The sequence below is a fragment of the Onychostoma macrolepis genome, chromosome 22 (genome assembly GCF_012432095.1).
Source record: "Onychostoma macrolepis isolate SWU-2019 chromosome 22, ASM1243209v1, whole genome shotgun sequence".
NCBI lineage: Eukaryota > Metazoa > Chordata > Actinopteri > Cypriniformes > Cyprinidae > Onychostoma > Onychostoma macrolepis.
Genome location: NC_081176.1, coordinates 5,411,413 through 5,420,068, shown reverse-complemented (window position 1 = coordinate 5,420,068; position 8,656 = coordinate 5,411,413). Strand labels below are relative to the sequence as shown.

At 36.1% G+C, this 8,656-nt stretch overlaps 1 long non-coding RNA gene across 2 annotated transcripts; it reads right to left on the bottom strand.

Annotated features, from left to right (window-relative positions):
- Positions 1-524: 524 nt before the first annotated feature.
- On the bottom strand, positions 525-8,656 carry LOC131531406 (uncharacterized). 2 transcript variants are annotated; one of them, XR_009268676.1, is made up of 6 exons: positions 8,480-8,656; positions 6,655-7,052; positions 5,870-5,935; positions 2,934-3,038; positions 2,771-2,815; positions 525-2,565 (listed from the first exon to the last, which is right to left on the bottom strand). It is a non-coding gene; the product is annotated as an uncharacterized LOC131531406 (long non-coding RNA). The 2 variants fall into 2 exon arrangements; XR_009268677.1 differs by lacking the exon at positions 8,480-8,656 and adding an exon at positions 7,826-8,249.

The window sequence follows — 8,656 nt, the reverse complement described above, 5'->3', positions numbered from 1 at the left end:
TTTGTTAAAAGCAGGTGTCCACTAATGCTGAATCACCACTTAATTGATCAATTATCTAATTTACTGCAAAAATGCTTCAGTGTTACTTTAACATTCTCTAGTGTGCACACTGAGCAGTGTTCATTTAACACCGATGACTGTGCTGAAGAGAGCCTGTGTTTAAGGCAAATATGGACCAGAAAACCTTGATGATGCTTTATCTAAAAGGCGGTACTATGTAGTTTCCAATGCAGTGATGTTTATCACTGAGTTACGTTAGTTCAGACATGTGTGCTATTGCTAGCTAAAGGTTAACTCCAAGTCAGTTCAACTGAATTATTTATTAAGTAATTAAGTTTTGTATTAGATACACATAGTATTTGAGCAGTGTTTAGTTTCATTTTATATTAAGAAAATTATTTGTTTAGTGGACTCAAATAAGTTCACATTAATATATTAATATTACAAACAGCATACATATTAGTTTTTGAACGGTTTATGGCAATTTACACTGAATTTACATAATGAACTTAATTATCGCTACATCAATTTGAATTATTTTTATTAAACATTTAATGAAATAAAATACATAAAATGCAATTTAATAATAAAAACAGCAGCAACAACAACATGCCACAGGAAATCAGAAGAGGACAGCAGTCTTTTTATTTTAGACATACAATACAAACATATAATTTTTCTCATGCATGAATAGATATGACTATACAGCATAAACAATGACAGAGTACTTTTTTAAAAAATCTGAATGTGTAATGTCATTACGGTTTTTGTGTATCACAGGGATTCCCAAATATTTTTGTCAGACAAACCCCTATGACCTAAAATTTACTTAAAATCCCCTGAGATGTTAAATGAGTTATTTCAAAAGTAATCTAAATATAGTCAGAATACATTACCTAAAATGCATAATACAAACTACAGTTTTCTTCATGTAATTTGTAATAAGTACATTAACTACACTTTGCACTGCTTACAGGTCTGTGGTTTATACAGAATCATTAACAGGTTCTCAATATTATAAACACATTACAGTTTTTGGACAAAGCTTGAAAGATCATTTCAACCTCTGAGGTATAACGAAAGTAAAAGTGACAGTAAAAGTTTGCATTTGTTTGCATAATGCAAATGTACAACCAAACATTTTGGATCAATCTCTTCAGTTTTCTTTGTGTTTATTATCAACATTGTTACTAAATCAGTCAACAAACTGGCTAATTTTTGACTGGCACATAATCCTAAAATTGTCCTGTGCGTAAAGTAAACTTAAAATATCTCTGTCGTCCAAATATTTAATTTATTTTTAATGTTGATGTTATTTTAATTTTTTTGTACACAAAGAAACAATAAGGTTTAAAGTCACTTTCCAGAACCTTAACCTGTTCTGTTGAGCAGTGGTGGATCAAGGATCTGTCCTTCATCTTATTATAATAATTCCTGTATTAAAGTGCTTGTGATGCTCATCTGCTGATCTGAATGAACACGATACATTTTCCTACGTACTCTAGATCAGTTTACAGCTAGTGTCAAAGTTAACAGGTGGTATAATAAATTATTTAAGCTGCACGTTTCAATGCCCAGACTTGGCCTGTACTTCATTTAACCAGCACAAATTCAAAAGAGTTATAGCAAAACAAAAAACAGTGGAAAATAAATAAATAAATATTTAAATGAAAACCACAGGGATGAAATTACAATAGAAAGTATTGCAAGAACAAAAATGACAGAAACACAACTCTGATACAGTTGAGGTCAAAAGTTTACGCCCCCCTTGCAGAATCTGCAAAATGTTAATTATTTTACCAAAATAAGAGGCATCACATAAAATTCATGTTATTGTTAATTTAGTACTCACCAGAATAAAACATTTCACATAAAAGATGTTTACATATAGTCCACAAAATAAAATAATAGTTGAATTTATAAAAATGACCCGGTTCAAAAGTTTACACCCCCTTGATTTTTAATACTGTTGTTTCCTGAATGATCCACAGCTGTGTTTTTTTTTTTTTTTTTTTAAGTGATAGTTGTTCATGAGTTCCTTGTTTGTCCTGAACAGTTAAACTGCCTGCTGTTTTTCAGAAAAATCCTTCAGGTCCCAAAAATTATTTGGTTTTTCAGCATTTTTGTGTATTTGAACCCTTTCCAACAATCACTGTATGATTTTGAGATCCATCTTTTCACACTGAGGACAACTGAGGGACTCGTATGTAACTATTACAGAAGGTTCAAACGCTCACTGATGCTCCAGAAGAAAACACAATGCATTAAGAGCCAGGGTGTGAAAACTTTTGAACAGAATGAAGATATGTACATTTTTCTTATTATGCCTAAATATCTTCTTTCTTTTTTTTTCCATTTAGCTCTGCCCTTCAAAGGCTACAGAAGATATACTTGCATGTTTCACAGAAGACAAAATAAGTTCAATTTATCCTGATCTTCAAATTCAAAAAGCCAAAACCAGTGGGAATATTTTTCAAAGTTGTAAATAAAACAAAGATTTTATTTCTGCAGCATTTTTTCTTATTATTATTTTATAATCACACTTTTGGGACTGTCTTTCTCCTTCTGTAAGAAAACAATAAATCAGTTAGAGAAACAAACAGTGCTGTTTACAGTTCAAATCAGACACAATCAGCACAGTCGTCATATATCATTCAGTTAGATTTAAAAAAAATTGTTTATTTGCCATTAAGATGATTTTGTCCATGCAAGTAAAATCAAACACAGATCTTGGTGTCATATAAAGTTAGTTTTCCGTACAGTATCTTACCTCATTTGGGCAGTAGTCCTTCATACTTGTTTTTGTCCCTGTCTGCTGTGAAAAATGTTGCAAATGACCAATCAGAATCAAGTATTCCAGAGAGCCAAATAATAATTTTGCATTAAGCACATGATGTTTTCCTCTCATTATAGTATTTGCATGTAATACTCACCATTTCTGGAGCTCCTGTGGGAAATCACACCAGCAGCAGCTACAACAGTCAGCAGCAGAACAGCAGCACATATTCCTGCCACAGCAGCTGAAGACAGACCTGAATCTGGAGAGATAAAGAGAGACAGTCATTAGTGTGAGAGAATATGACTGTGTGTTTATATTCCATATTCACTGGATATATTCTCTCTATGGACACTTTTGCATGTCCAAAAGGCTTATTCCTCTGTTAAAAATAGGGATTATTCCATAATGGAATAGTTTATGAAAGATTTAGGGATAGTCTATGAGGTTGGCCTCCAGAAATGTCAAGAGACGGCTTTTAACTCTTTGTGATCTCATGATACAATTGATGCATTTCAAATGTCATTAAGTACTTTACTATGTATTTCTTTGAACAGCTGCCATGTTTCTGTTTGTCTTTCCGGTACCATAATAGTCATTGGAGGGAGCATTTTATTGGCTTCAAATGACTGCAGTCTTAAACGGTGTGAATAAATATTTCTGACATCTTTATTATAAGCAACAGGGCCTGTATTCTTAAAGATTCTAAGAATCCTCTCAGAGAGCTCCTAATTTAGCTTAAAAATTTCTAACTAGAGGCCCTTTCGCACTGCAGGAACCTTTTCATAGTACCGGAACTAATTGTGGAACTACCCACTTTTTGGCGTTTTGAACTGTTTTAGTTCCCGGAACTCGTTTGGAGGAACTAAATTAGCTCCTACTTCAGAGTAGGGTCTAAAACAGTTCCATAGGAACTATCGTGACGTAAGTGTACGCTGATTGGCTAAACGCGTACGAAAACGCCCTCACCCGCCATGATTTAAAACACCATATAAACACATACTGTGTAAACATTGCATCAACTTATATTTCACAAGAATGGAGAACAGCGATAGATGGACGGACGGACGCTTAAGTGCAGGCACTTTTGAACATTTTGAACTCCTTTCCGATCTTTCAATCGCTTGACGTATAGCCTAAGTTACGTCGACATTCCATGTCCAGTATTGTGAACCCTGCAAGACACAACAAAAACACAGCTCTGATCACAGCGTCCTCCATCCTCCTGTTGTTAATGTTGTTCTTCTTTGTTTTCGTTGTTGAACGCCGCGCACAAATGATGTCGCTGTCGACCGGCTTACGTCACTTCTTAGTACCCACTGTCGGTGCGAATGCGACCCTTTAAATGGTACTGGGAAATAGTTCGCGCAAAATCGTCCCAGTACTTTAGTACTGTACTTTTAGTTCTGGAACTAAAGCGGTGCGAAAGGGGCTTAGGAGTCTTCGTTTAAAAGTGATTCAGGACCAATCTGAGAGTAACTCAGCGAGGAAAAGACAAAAACTTTTATCTCAGTGAGGAGGCGGGGCTGACCTCGTTGCTAGCGATGACATAGTCTTTTGAATACTGTAATTGGTTAGTTGTCCTAGAAGGAAATAAAAGAGCGCTTTTTTTTATTATAAAAACCCTACGCATATTATGAGCGTAGGGTTTATTATAAGCCTTCACTTTGAAATTACAGGCGTAATTTTTCCTGTTTTACCATACTTTCTCTCTCTCTCGGTCTCTCTCACATACACACACAAACACACATTATATATGTATATATATTCTTTATTTTTTATTTACCATGCTGTCATACTTAACGTATTTTATAGGAAATGAACAGCGACACAATGAGGTTCTGAAAGTGCTGTCAGGTACAGACCCAAATCATCGCTGCTGCAGAGTTGCATTTTTCCAGTTGCCAAATATGTTAATGTAGTTAATGTAGTGATTACGTCCATTTCTGGCACTATGGCATTTCTGCGCAGTGTCGGAGATGTTAGCATGTCTTTAATAAGATCGGTCACAATCATGATCCCTGCACGATCTAATGTGTAGCATCTTATTAACTCACCGCCATGCATTGTGTGCAACACATTTCTTCTCCCTCTTCATGTTTCGTCCATTTTCTCCGCTGCTAAAGAAACTCTTAAGCCCCTTAAAAGTCCTCATCCGTACTCCTAACAATTTTGGACCTTAAGACCTCTTTTAAGGGTTAAGATGCTTTCTGAAGAGCCTGTCCTCCAACAAACCCTATAGGTCGTTTGTGCAAGCCCTTATTACGACCTATATTTACGTTTTAAAGTTAAGCGCCCTCTAGTGTGCATAAAAATAATGACAGTCTCGTGTTGCGTCTGTCGTCATGAAATGACGTATGACTGTCATTACCAATCAAAATGCATGTTTATTTAAATGCAATGTGTGGACTTTTTACACCGATCTCACAGTATTCGTACATATTTTACTTGGTGGCTAATTCGTACGAATGACCACACCTAACCCTACCCCTAAACCTACCCCTTACAGGAATCATGCAAAATCATGATTTTTAGTGCACATTTTATGAGTGCGTGTGTTCTCTGGGATCGAACCCATGAACGCATGATCATGTAATTACATATCGTTGTATAACGCAATGCTCTACCAACCGAGCTACAAATGTACCGTTGCCGATAGGGGCGCAATTGTAGTATACGCTCTGATGGGTCGTATTTCAGGGATTTGGACAAACGACCTATATGGACGTATTGGTTGGAGGACAGGTTGTTTCTGAATTACTTTTTTCTTTACTAGGATCTTTTCTTTAAATTTTAAGAGGAAACACCTACATTTCTAATAATTTTCTTAGAATATTGTTACTAGGAGCAGCTCTTAGCACCAAGACTTGTCATGAATACGGGCCCTGGTGTTTAGGATGGAATTTGACCAATTTAATTTATAGATTTTTTTAAATGCAACATTCTGTGTTTAAATGAAATTCAAATGTTTAAACAACAGCTAAATCATTTAGTATAAAGTCAAGCTCCCCTTAAGAACAATGCATTTATAATACACTGCACTACATTGTGTGCAATCTATTAAGAGGTAAATAAAGATGGGTGAAAATATACTCAAGTCAAACTCCCTCTTCTCCGTGCGGGGCTCTTCATCGATTTTGACTTGATCAGACAGAGCAGCTGGAATAAAAATAAAGAAATAAAGAAAAACACATTGACATTGAATTGATGTTGAAAAATTAAGTCATTAAGCCTGTTCATTTGTATAACTGCAGGAAAAACATTAGAAAACATTCTCCAAAGCCACATTAATATTAGTTGCATATGCTGTGCAATGAAAGTTGCGATAGTCTTTTCTTCCCTGTGTGTGAGTGAAATGACATCAATAAATAAATAAATAAATAAAATAAAACATGAAGGTAGGACTTGATTTGTCCATTGGTAATTGATTGGATCACTGGATGGGTAAGTTATTTTGATTAAAGATTATGAGGGCACATGAATTTGAAAAAAAAAAACAATAATAATGTGCAAGAATCATCAACTTTGATTTTATAGTGACTTCAAAGAAACATGAACCATCAGTAATAAATTACAGTGTTAGGTCATCATAAAAAGGTTTTTAAAAGACCATTTATTATAATTTCAATAACATCCATCCATCCAGCCTTTTTCTAATCAACTTGTGTTTTGCAGGATCACAGGATTTCAGAAATGTCAGATTTAGGACCATTATGTTTACAGCATGCCTATGAAGTCGAATTTGGTTTTTATATGCTGCATTTTTGCATTATAATAGAAAAATCACTGATTCGTATTCTAATATGTAATTTCTTCAAAACAAAAACAAACAAACAAACAAAAAAACACTTAAGGGTAAATTACATTGAGTGACTCACCAATGAGGATCATATTGAAAGTTTTTATGGTATCATCATGACCGATGCTGATTTTTTTGGTGATTTTTGTGCTGTCACATTTGCGGTTTCTGTTCAAACTTTGCCTTTTTCCTGAACTTTCACTTCTGATGATCTCTGCTTCATAACGTCCAGCATGTTCAGTTGTGATGTTTGTGATGATCAGAGATCCAGTCTTATAGTCCACCTTCAGTCTGTCTCTGAATCTCCGTCTTCACCATCATATAAACAGCTCGTATTGGGATGTCCATTGATCAGAGCGATGCGAGTGTCTTCAAAGTACCACAGTATCTTGTCATGTACTGTTTTGGTGATATCAGTGTGTAGAGTGACTTTATCTCCCTCCATCACTGACACTGTCACCGCATCACCCAAAACACCTGGAAACACAGATAAATAATTACTAAATAATGTTTAATTAATATCTCATTCTTAATTTGAATTAAATTTTATGAATAAAACAGTTAGTAAGCATGCTTCAATTCATCATTTAAAAATAACCTGTTAAACTTGAAAGTATTAAGCAATCATTTAAGATAGGCTATTTCTCCTTATAGCTATATAACCTTTTTGGCATTAAGGGTTCTTAAATAGTCAGTCAAGAACCTTTGTCCTATGTAGGACACAGAGTTGCAGGAGTCTGTCTCAAGCTGTAGGCAGGGATACACTCTAAATGGTTGCCAGTGTCACAGGTGGCAAGGAAGGAAACAGAGCGCTTAACAGGTGTAAGCAAATCAGATACCATAGAAGCAGGAACCAGGAAACAGACACAGACAACACAGGCATATAAAACAAAAACAAAACAGGCTTTATAATCTTGACAACCATTGTTGAGTTTTCAATAACGTCATATATTTAAATTAGGCTATTCATAAAATATTTCTGCTGAAAATGTTGAGCAGGGTCAGTTTAATCTTCAACGCATCTGAAATGCAGCTTTATGTTGACGAGTCATTAAATTAACAGCATGCCACTGAACCTTTTTTTCCTTGGAGAAAGTTGGTATAAAAACGAAAGGACTCTTGGGGTACAACAACACAAATACAGCGACAAATACAATCCAAGATAAGATTTTAGGAGTTGATGATGTGAAATTGCCATTTTCCATCGCTGAAAACCGAAAGCGTTGAGGTTACAAATTTAAACGTCTTACCTTGAATGAGCAAAACACACAGAGTGAGCACAAAAGAGCTTCCCATCATGTCAACGGCTGTGTTTGATAGAATTATGCTGCCTTCACTTGCCATCGGAATTATCTTAAATATGAGTTTCCTAATCGGAAATTGGACGTCAACGGCCAAGAGTTTCCGAGTTGGGCGTAGAGTTGTGACTTTCGCGAACGAACCGATTCTTTTGAACGGCTCATAAACATGAACGATGGGAGCCGAGTCGCGGCTGGGGGGGGAGCCGTTCTTTCTGTGGTTCTTTTTTTCCTATGCGTGTTTCACACAGATGCACACAAATTAGCTCCTCCGCGAGACAGAACAGTTATAGAGGGAGGGGCTACTGCCTAACAGCATGATGATAGTTGTGCACGCATCCTTCACTTGAGTACTCCAGTGGAAAAAAATCCCGCGTGCCTCTGTCATTGGGTAGGAGTCTCAGCATGAAATGATTAGAACGATATCTCCGTTGTATTCTCTATAAACAACATTATTATCACATGAACTCTTAACACACGTGCAAACTCATAAATCAACGCATAACATATCTGTATACAGAGACACGCTTCACACACTTTTAAAACACCTCGGAAAATATACACACAAACATTAATACACTAGTATCACATTTCCCACCAACTTACCTGGAAAACATGAGCCACTCGTGGTTCACACCACACGCGCTACTCTCGCACTCAAACTCAGCGAGAGATCAGTTCCACAACCGACCACGCAATTTCACCGCCACCTGATGTACACTGACGCCCGTTTCACACCGCAAGCGTGAGCGTCACGTCAGCGTAACTACAGCGTCACTGCAG